This window comes from Barbatula barbatula, assembly GCF_947034865.1.
Source record: "Barbatula barbatula genome assembly, chromosome: 5".
Lineage (NCBI taxonomy): Eukaryota > Metazoa > Chordata > Actinopteri > Cypriniformes > Nemacheilidae > Barbatula > Barbatula barbatula.
The window spans coordinates 4,048,309-4,059,721 of record NC_136769.1 but is presented as its reverse complement, the minus strand read 5'-3'; the positions used below and the strand labels follow the sequence as shown (position 1 = coordinate 4,059,721).

The following is an 11,413-nucleotide window of genomic DNA, read 5'->3' as shown; positions in this document are numbered from 1 at the left end:
AAAACAGAGCACCAGGGAAAACGCTTGTCAAACTTCAAACAGCAAGTCTGACCTACTTGCCGTCCTCAGCTGAGTGTGAGAGGGGATTTTCTGCCGTGAATTCTACTGACAGCAAGTATCGCAACAAGTTGCGTGAACAAAGCCTCTCCTCGCTTCTCTTCGTGGATCTGAATGGACCCCCTTTGGAGCAATTTGACCCTCTGCCTTTTGTATCATCTTGGATTAAAGCCGGTCACCGACCCTCAACATCCTGGGTTACAGGACGGAAAGCAAAGACAGAAGACCCCAGGCCTCTGTGGTCACTTCTGATTTAAGGTAAGAATCGTGGAATTACTTACTTGATCTGTGCGTTTGTGAGGATTGGCCCTAATCCTATTTAATATCGATGTATTTTTTTTATAATTGTTATGGGAGTTATTCTGTTTTTATCAAAATTTGCATGATGTGGGCCTAAGCGCGGTTGATTCAGAACCGTGGACAGAGCTGTTTGCCCTAACACTGACAACACTGACTGAAGCTTGCGTTTTGAAGTAAACGGTTAACTAAGTAAACAATAGGTTTACTGTAAACCTATTGTTTTAAATGCCCGAACATACACCAAAAGCGTTAAAGTCGGTCAGGGTCAGGGAGGATCGGAAAATAGGGCTCCCCCGAAAGCCACTTTGTAATTCGAACCCTGCTTAAGACACACATGAGAATTCACACTGGAGAGAAACCTCAAGCATGTCTACAGTGTGGAAAGACTTTTACACAAACAGGAAGCCTTAAGACACACATGAGAATTCACACTGGAGAGAAACCTCACGCATGTCTACAGTGTGGAAAGACTTTTAGAAGCACAAGTGACCTTAAGAAACACACGAGAATTCACACTGGAGAGAAACCTCACGCATGTCTACAGTGTGGAAAGACTTTTACAGAAACACGAAGCCTTAAGACGCATATGAGAATTCACACTGGAGAGAAACCTCACGCATGTCTACAGTGTGGAAAGGGTTTTACAGATACAGGAAACCTTAAGACACACATGAGAATTCACACTGGAGAGAAACCTCACGCATGTCTACAGTGTGGAAAGAGTTTTACACAAACAGGAAACCTTAAGACACACATGAGAATTCACACTGGAGAGAAACCTCACGCATGTCTACAGTGTGGAAAGACTTTTACAGATACGAGTAACCTTAAGACACACATGAGAATTCACACTGGAGAGAAACCTCACGCCTGTCTACAGTGTGGAAAGAGTTTTACACAAACAGGAAACCTTAAGAAACACACGAGAATTCACACTGGAGAGAAACCTCACGCATGTCTACAGTGTGGAAAGACTTTTACAGAAACACGAAGCCTTAAGACGCATATGAGAATTCACACTGGAGAGAAACCACATGTATGTCTACAGTGTGGAAAGGGTTTTACAGATACAGGAAACCTTAAGACACACATGAGAATTCACACTGGAGAGAAACCTCACGCATGTCTACAGTGTGGAAAGACTTTTACAGATACGAGTAACCTTAAGACACACATGAGAATTCACACTGGAGAGAAACCTCACGCCTGTCTACAGTGTGGAAAGAGTTTTACACAAACAGGAAACCTTACGACACACATGAGAATTCACACTGGAGAGAAACCTCACACATGTCTACAGTGTGGAAAGAGTTTTACACAAACAGGAAACCTTAAGACACACATGAGAATTCACACTGGAGAGAAACCTCACGCATGTCTACAGTGTGGAAAGACTTTTACAGATACGAGTAACCTTAAGACACACATGAGAATTCACACTGGAGAGAAACCTCACGCCTGTCTACAGTGTGGAAAGAGTTTTACACAAACAGGAAACCTTAAGACACACATGAGAATTCACACTGGAGAGAAACCTCACGCATGTCTACAGTGTGGAAAGACTTTTACACAAACAGGTGACCTAAAGATTCATATGAGAATTCACACCGGAGAAAAATCTCATGTATGTCTACAGTGTGGAAATACTTTTACACAAACAGGAAGCCTTAAGACGCATATGAGATTTCACACTGGAGAAAAACCTCATGTATGTCTACAGTGTGGAAAGACTTTTTCCACAAACAGGTGACCTAAAGATTCATATGAGAATTCACACTGGAGAAAAACCTCACGCATGTCTACAGCGTGGAAAGAGTTTTACAGATCCGGGTAGCCTTAAGACACACATGAGGCTTCACACTCGAGCGGAACCCTTCAATGGATCAGTGCAGTAAAACGTAGGGCTGTACGATGATGGTAAAATGATCATCATGATTATTTTGTCATTGAGAACTTTGGTTTTTCACTTGAGAGTGTTTATTAGGCCTATACTTTACAGCCAATGAAAATGTTATAATCTGCTGCCATTGAACTTCTTCAACATGGTATTTCAAACCACGCACACAATAATCTATAAAAATGTCGAAACAGAAATGAAAATGTTGTGACCTTCGGAATGAAACCTTGCTGTTCCTTTTTTATATAAATCCTTATTATTGGTCACTCTTCATGTTTGTCTGTGTGTTTTGCAAGAGAGTATTAAAATAGTACAAATGATTTGAAAAAATGTTGTGCTCTTTTATTTCCTGTTAAGTGGCCATTTACAACCATTACAAGATACAACCATGATTTTCTGACGCTATCGGGAGTTTAGCGTGATGACAAAATGTTGACTACTTGTAAGTTGTTAATGTAAATGTGACCATGCCCTTAATTATGCAGCACTTTAAGGCTTAATATAATGGAAACAGATGAGTTCACCCCCTAACAGCTGAATTATAACAAAATGAAATAGATAGGTCACCAGAACCTCTTTTTGTACCAAACTATAAAGGTGGGTTTGGAGACAGTCTCTACCGACGGTTTGAAGGTGATATAGAAAGAAATTCATACAGATTACAGATGTTGAGCCGTTTACTTTCGGTTTGGTCAGAAAGGACGTTCATATGTCATGAACGGGCAATTTGGTTTAATAAGTTGTAAATATCATGTAATATATGTTATTACATTGTGTTATCGGTCATTTGAGCGGTTGTTATTTGGGAATAACCAACCTGCAAATGTCGCGACTGGCCAATCAGAATCAAGCATTCCAACGAGCTGTGTATTAAATGTGCAATTAATTTAGCACAATCGTGGTGACAATAATGTTTTAAAAGCAAACACTAAACAGTACCTTTAGTTTTCAAGGCCATGCTACTTAGAGGATTAAAGCTGTAGTAAGCAAAGGAGAGAATGAACAATAGGATTTTTATAGACACAAGACAAAGACTTGGTTATTGGTTAGTCAAATAAATGCGGAACATGTCTGCCGTTTGGGTGGATGCTGGTTGTTCATTCCACCACAAGGGATCCGAATGAGTAAAGGTTTTTGCAGGCGATTTGATGCCTCGCTGTCGCTCATTTTTTTAGACTGAAGATGACCGGAAGGGATGTAGACCTGGAGAAGAGAGTTAAGGTCACTTTATTGACAGGTGGAATGTCGCTGCTGTCCGCCGTTTGTCGGTCTGAGCTAACTTGATCACGTCAAGATATTTATTTTAGTGGAAAAAGTTCTGTTAAAATAAAATGTAAATTTCTCACACAGCAATACTTAACTTTATTTGAAACGACAAAATCATTTAAATTAAGATTATGTCACGATCGTCTGCTGGAGTGCCCATGAACTCCAGTAGAGGGCCCTCCACTAAGGACTCTTTTTGTGTCCTTTCCCAATTCCAACTCCATTTCCCATAATCCTCGGACTAATCACCACCAGGTGTTTCCAATTCCACTCCCTATATAATCTGGTTCCAGACTCTCAATTAACGTAAAATCTTGTTAAGCCTGTCTGACATTTCAGAGCGGTCCCTGTGTTTGTCCCTGCTGTATTTGATCTCGGATTGCTTAAACCGACTGTGATGACCTGCCCCGACCTCTGCTTGTTAGTGTTTTTGGATATCCCCTGACATACCTGACGCTGTTCTCTGACCTCTGCCCGTTTGGCCATTCTTTATAATAAAATACTGCATATGGATCCGAACGTCTCTGACTCCACATTACAGATAGACATCATTCAATGTTTATGTATGAATCACTAAACTGGATCAAATGATCATAACTTGATCTGGTAAAGGTTCAATAGAATCACATGTTTGGCTATAAGGTGACCATCGTTCTGCTTTGAGTTTGTAGAGCACAGCATTTTGACCCTTTGTTTCACATTTTCATCAGTCTGTTGGTTTTTTATCGTCTTATTGAAAAGAAAACATGGTTTTGTTCTTTTACTCGACTACATGAGACACAGTCTGTTGGTTTTTAGTTGTCATTCTTTCTTTTACTCGACTATATTTTTGGGGGCATCGTTTCTGCTGTACTGAACTTAAAGTGACAGCAGCTTTATATAACGGGGGATTTAGCCCGTCATGTGGGGAAAATTAACTACGACTGCTCTGGAAGTTTGGACAACGAAAGGATCTTGGTCCTCGCTCCCCAAACGTTTTAGCCTCGTTACACACTAATGTGTGTATGTTGTTTCTTACTTTATTGTGTGAGAAATCTAAAGATTGACAAGGGTAGGCTTCAGGTATGATAATGTCACACGGTGGCTTCCTGAAGAGAAATTGCATATGTAAGAACACAGTGTGTTATGCTCCTCCCTCCCCAGATCTAATAAAGTAAGCGAGACTTCCCCACTCCCCAGCAGCCCTCAATGAAAAGATACACTGTAAATAAGAGCAAAAAAACAATTAAAACAAATTTATTCTTTTAGATTTATTATGATTGGTTATGTCTTCTGTCTAAATAAAGAATAAAATAAAGTCATTTACAGTCTTTGTGTTGTCTTTTGAATTCACAGCCACACTTTTAACTCTGAAGTTGTAAACTTTTTTTACTTGTGGTATAACAAATCCCTTATAGAACTTCAATTTGTTAATGTCAATTTGTATACCCACAAACTATCACTTTTCCAAAAGATCACCTTCAAACAATCACCTTTGAAAACAACAAACATAAACATACCATCAAATTTCCCATCTGAATAACACTTTTAAAGGTTTACTCACAGTTCACCGTTTATCAGTTCAGTCACTGAAAAATAAAGGAGAACAGTTCGTAGAACGATGAATTCGAGTGCGTTGTCTGGACGTGGGGTGCGTTGCAATAAACTGAAGATCCCTTATTGAAGTGTGCAAGTTCAAAAATACACTCACTTTTGTCTAATCTGTTTCACAGACAAACTATCTCAAAAGAAAATCAACTTGCAGATGAATCAAACGGAGATGTCACTTGAATGGCAGGGTAAAAACAATCTTCATTTTGGAATCAGCAGAAAAAGTTATGTCTCTTCCTTAAGTGCGTACTGTGTACTAGTTACTACCGCAATCTCAATCTCACGTGCTCTGACTCGTGCGGGAAATTAATTACACGTGAACAGTCCAATTGAGCTATTAACTCGACGACACGTGTCGATCAAAACACAAAAAGTGCAAAAAGACATGTAACGAGTCTCTGGATAGCAAAAATCAAACGGGGTTTGCACTTTAAACGTACTCACAGCTTTCGTGGTCTTCACAATATGTCACTGCGTTACTCTCACAGCCAACACATGCTGGAACAAAACTGCCTTACGCAAAATCAAACGCGAGTCACTGTTCACACGTTCACTTAGTGCTGTCTGCTGTCGCTCTTTACTCAAAGCCTCGATAATCTTTAATTAAAACAACTTTATCGAGCAAGCTTCACAATCGCGACACGGCACTCTCTTCTTTGTCAGACACACATACCGCGCTCTCCTTCGTCTCACTCCGCTACCTTCACCGCACGCGCAAAGAAATAGACCACTCGCCAAAATAAGAGTACCCTAAAAAATATATTCAAAATGATTACCATTACATTTATAAATCACAGTCTGTTATTATTGTTAATAAAACAACAAAAGAAAAGAAAATCGTCACTCAATGCTCTTGACTGGTGTGACTCTAATAAGGATTGATCTATATTCAATTTATACAGTGAAGACTATGTAGTGTTATTTCACATCTGATGACTTTATTTTGTACCTAAAAATATTTCGCATTGATTCTTGATTTATACTTGATTCATTCAATCCAAACCACTGAGATATCATGGCAGTAATGATTTTAATTATAAAACACATAATTCAGTAACAAAAATGATTATAATAAACATTAATTTGCTCTCTGGATTGCACAATTAATTATTTACAGTTTTGTTTCTTTTTCTGCTGAAAATGTCATTACTGTAGTCTGAGTGAATTTTATGTTGTAATTTAAACAGAGTAAAGTTAAAATATTCTCTTAGGATGTGGTCATATTATATGGCAAACACTTTTATCCAAAGCAATACTCAGTGCACTGAATGACTGTGTTCCCTGAAAATGAAACTGATCTTGTCTTGTGATGTTGTTTTGTACAATTGTGAGAACAGGAGACAAAAAGAGTGAAAAACAGCACATGAGAATTCACACTGGAGAGAAACCTCATGTATGTCTACAGTGTGGAAAGAGTTTTACACAAACAGGAAACCTTAAGACACACATGAAAATTCACTGGAGAGAAACCTTTCGTGTGTCATCAGTGTCTTTTTCGTGACTTCAGTGTGGAAAGATTTATGAGTAACCTCAAGAAGCATACGAGAACTCAGAGCGGAGAGAAACATTTAACAGTTGAAGAAACACAAGATAACACTTACAGTTCTAGTTGTGTTGGTCTTTATTCTGTACTGAATCATCATACATGTTTTACAGGAGACTGCATGAAAGAAAGAAATCAGTTCAAGCTTTAAAACTTGTTTTGTAATGTATTTAAGTTCTAGTTGTTTAAATCATAAACACTTAGATTCAAGTTTCTCTTTGGAGGTGTTCATCTTATATTCCAAACACTTTTATCCAAAGCAATATTCTGCACTGCACTGAATGACTGGGTTACCTAAAAAATGACATTTTATAATATTATTATTTTATTAATAAATTATCATGTACTTTGACAAAGCAATGTTAAAAATAAACCTGTCTAATGTGTTATTTGTAATGTTGAATCTGAACTCACACAAATCATGATCTGGATAATTTGGTTCTTTGAACGCAGCTGTTGTGTACGATTAGAATATCTGGATTAAATTGTCTGAGTTTGTTAAGGCAACGTACTGTATATCAATAGAAGAACTACGCACGCACTACGGCACCGGTTGACTATGTCTCCCTCAGGTAAGTCTCCCTCAGGTAAGTCAAAACTTTAACCATAGTATGTGCGCCCAGGGGCGCTGCCAGGAATTTTGGGCCCCATGAGAAAAAATCGAATTGGGCCCCCTCCGTGCAGCTGTTGGCACCACATCTCTAGGACCTAACTGTCCAATCAAAAGCTTTAAATAACTCCAATCAAAGGCTTGCAACTGTCTTGCTTCTTGTAGTGCAATACTAGTACTAGCAAAATATTTACACCTGGTGATCTGTAAATGCAAATCTACATACACTATGCAGTTCACTATTTGATGCAAGATTTAAAGCCACCATAAAAATGTCCATTCTCAATGTATTTTTATTGTAAACATATTGACAGATTTTAAAAATGAAAAAGAAAAAACCTAAATATATATTAACTTTTTAATCAAAATAAATTAACATCATCATCTCAAAACAATGAAAACAGCTTTTTTTTTACTTACCTACATTTACATTTATTCATTTGGCAGACGATTTTATCCAAAGCGACTTACAAGTGTTTTTTTTTATACAGTGGCACATTACTGCAGAGCAATCAGGGGTAAGGTGCCTTGCTCAAGGGCACTTCAGTCATGACCTGCTGGCACTGAGATTAGAACCAGCAACCTTCTGATCACAAGCCCAGCACTCTAACCATTAGGCCACAGTTGTTGACGGCTGTCCGAATGAGAGTCGGGCGCTCTAATGACTAGGCTAAACACCGCAGTGTCATTTCACACAACATGGCAACATGCATACAGTAATCATAACACAGAGAGAACATTATAGTTGCATACCTTTATCTTTTCAGCATACAGGGGCGCCAATTTGCCAATTCCCCACACAATGAATGAATAGATAATAGATAACCGATTTGCGGCAGCCCAGAGTTTCTTTTACTGCTCGTGCCGGTGCCGCCCCCCACGTGACATGAAAAAATGCCGCCCCGGGCGACTGCCCGGTTCGCCCGTGCCTAAAACCGCCACTGGTTATGATTATACAGAGAAGTATAATATCATATTTTATCAGTGATATGCACATTTGTTTAAGCAAACTGTATTTGTCACTTCCTCTAACTGAAAAGATCTTAAGCATTGTATGGCATTGTACAAATTCATTAAGAAAAAAAACATCTCTTCTCTATTTTTCAGTGACGATTTTCATCAGATTTTTGTAAGTGGTGAACTAATCCTGCATTATTCTGAGTCTGTTTCGCATGGTTTAAGTAGCCTAACTAAACATCGCGGATAAAGACATTTCATGTATTGGCTTAGATACGTGGTTACGTGGAGCGCATGGCGTAATAAATTTGTTACTAAGTTTCCTAGCATCTCTGTCTAATGGTTACTTTCAATGCGAAGTGCTAAACTAGAACCATTACACATCCGTCACTCCCCACGTCACATGCTCGCACACAGGCGCCATTACAGAGTTTTGCCTCCTAAAATAGCCTATTTTTTTATCAATATTACCTTTCAGTGAGTGGAAAAATGTCTCTCTCGAAAATGATTTATCTGTTCAGTGAGCGGCAGAAGCAGCACAAATATGACCAAACCACAGCTTACAAAACACCTTTTACAGACACCTGTCATTGTTACCGATTGGAGAGATATGAACAAAATAATAGGCCAATTACAGACAAATGTTTATGTCTGTCAACAGAACATTAAATATATAAATGAAAAGTCAAAAATGAAGTCTAGAGCAACCTCTGCTCAGCTGTCAGTACAGAGACGTTTCAAAAGCATCAACCCTAGCAAAGACACCTCTGGTTAAGTCTGCGCAGTCGAACACGCCTCTTGCCAGCTGGCATACAGGTAGATTCGTTTAAAGTGAATAACCTTTATGTTGCAGTTCAATTTCAGGGTGCAAAGACTGACAACACTCTTAACGAAAATATATTTTCCTCTAAATTAACTATGAATAGTATATGAAGTAATTTAATATAGATTGAGATATAAATAGAGTGGTATATTAGTTAAAATAATATATACAATATAATACATAAAGAATTGACACTTCTCAAATATTAATAAATAGATGCACTTAAAATATTATATTAAGTATTATCTTGCACTAGATATTAGGGATGGAATTTAAGGCAAAAATAATATTCGAGAGAGAGACCATTCACACTTTCAATGTGTATGATGACCAACTGTTTAATTCATTATGGAATAGGTTATTAGCTCAAGTCGTTTTAATATAATAAACATTACCAAATGACGTAACATTTTACGACCATTACATTTACATTAAGCAGACGCTTCTATCCAAAGCGACTTACATTGCATTATCCTATACATTTATACATAGACATCTGCAATCCCCTGAGCATTGCGTTGTTAACGCTCTTAGCACTGAGCTACAGGAAAGCTGAATGTTGGCACTTACAGGATCAGCAGAAAGTTGATGGGGATTCTTAGTGATGGGGCAGTTGTCCGTCAAGCATTCAACTTGGTTTATCCGATCATAAAACTAGCCACTGTTTACTACTGTCTAATGGACGGGACTGCAGGGTGCGGCTTCAAATTAATGCTTAATGTAAACTTAATGAAGAAGTTTGCACTGCACTTAATTTTCATGACAATTGTTAAGTAAAACACACAGAACTCATATTTAAAATAGTGGCAAGTTGCCGTAAATGCAATGCAAGTATAGAGTAGACAACCTCATGTTGCGGTCCGGTCAACCACATGTCTCACATCCTTCAAAAAACTACTTAAAACACATCTCTTTGGCGAATACCGTACACTAACCCTCTTCTCTCAACAGATAGTGGTTTGGCTTTTGTTGAAACTAGTATTAGCACCTAATGTACTATTGCTCTATGTATGACATATCGCTTATTGCTCCCCGAAGTCTTTGTAAGTCGCTTTGGAAAAAAGCGTCTGCTAAATGACTAAATGTAAATTTGCTGACAGCTTGGTCCCCCCCTGTTAAAAAATCCTATCTGTGCCTCTGACTTCGCTTCGCGGCCGCATAACCACCTCGGGTGGGCATTATCGAATAATTGAATGGAACATCGTCAGTTTCTATCATACAAACCTTTTTGTCCCTCTTTCTAGTCCTGAAACGTGAAGCTCTTCATCCTCATTGGTAAAGAGGTCATCAAGCTGAGCAAGTTTGCTGGGTCATCCCTTCACAGCCAGTTGTTTCTCATGAACCACAATGTCAAGCAACTCTTTGTACTTGTCACTTGTCATAAAGCATCAGTTGGACATTTATAAGTCCAAGAAAGTGTTTCAGCTAAAGTAGGCTTGTAGGGAATCGCGTGGCATGGAACATCTCGCATCTCTGCATAAACCAGATCCAGAGGAGGCCAAACTTTTAAACCAAAGAACCGACATCACACTGGTGAGTCCTTCAGACACCCGAGCCAACACACAGCCATGTGTTTAAAAGAAATGATTTCATTAAGTCGTACACTTGTTTGATTCTTGTGGTTAAACTGATTTGCTGTGGTACTTGAGGACTGAACGTTTCCTCTTGAGACTCTTTTATATCTCAGCAGGCCTGGAAGCCAATGACAGAGATCTGGAGAAGATTCAAGTGTTTGAAAAGAATCCTCTTTCTCCATCTGCTGGACAGGACCGAGAACTGTGTGACTATATGACACTGATGAGAAACAAATGAGACGCCAGTTCTCATACAGCGTGAGGCTACAAGCAAGTTCTCTATTGTGTCTTTCTGCGCGTCTCACTGTGAAATACGAGGTTACGTCAAAAACACACGAAAACAGTCCGTTGTGTTTTAATGGAAAGTAAACAGTCGCATCTAAATCACCAGCCTTAAATCTCTTTTGCATCTTTATTTTAAATCAGTGTGTTTATTTCATTCATACAGTGAAGAAGCAGTGTTTCATTTCTACATTATTCTGTTTCTTTCTTCAAATGCTAATGGCCTGTAAAATAGAGCCACGGTATTCATGTACAGATCAATATATCCTTTATTTTATTACAAATCAGTTGAACATTTATTTTTTGTTAAAGCCTTTTGCACAGGGACGTTATAGACCTAAAGCTCTACTGGGGCTCGATCGGGCCTCCATTACTTTTTTCTGTGATAGAGAAAATAATATCTTGCACATCTGCATTCATGACACAATGATACACATCAATAATTACATCTTTTCAAGAATGTACAGTTAAAATATTTTAAGAAATCAGTCGTTTTATGGATCCAACTAATATG

The 11,413-nt window shown here is 38.5% G+C and overlaps 2 long non-coding RNA genes across 2 annotated transcripts; one reads left to right on the top strand and one right to left on the bottom strand.

The window, feature by feature from the left end:
• Positions 1-398: 398 nt before the first annotated feature.
• LOC306894606 lies at positions 399-5,073 on the top strand. The gene is made up of 3 exons (XR_013786712.1): positions 399-818; positions 1,910-1,994; positions 2,078-5,073. It is a non-coding gene; the product is annotated as an uncharacterized lncRNA (long non-coding RNA).
• On the bottom strand, positions 408-5,826 carry LOC306894604. The gene is made up of 4 exons (XR_013786710.1): positions 5,211-5,826; positions 5,064-5,088; positions 1,964-3,457; positions 408-788 (listed from the first exon to the last, which is right to left on the bottom strand). It is a non-coding gene; the product is annotated as an uncharacterized lncRNA (long non-coding RNA).
• Between the last annotated feature and the right edge of the window lie 5,587 nt (positions 5,827-11,413).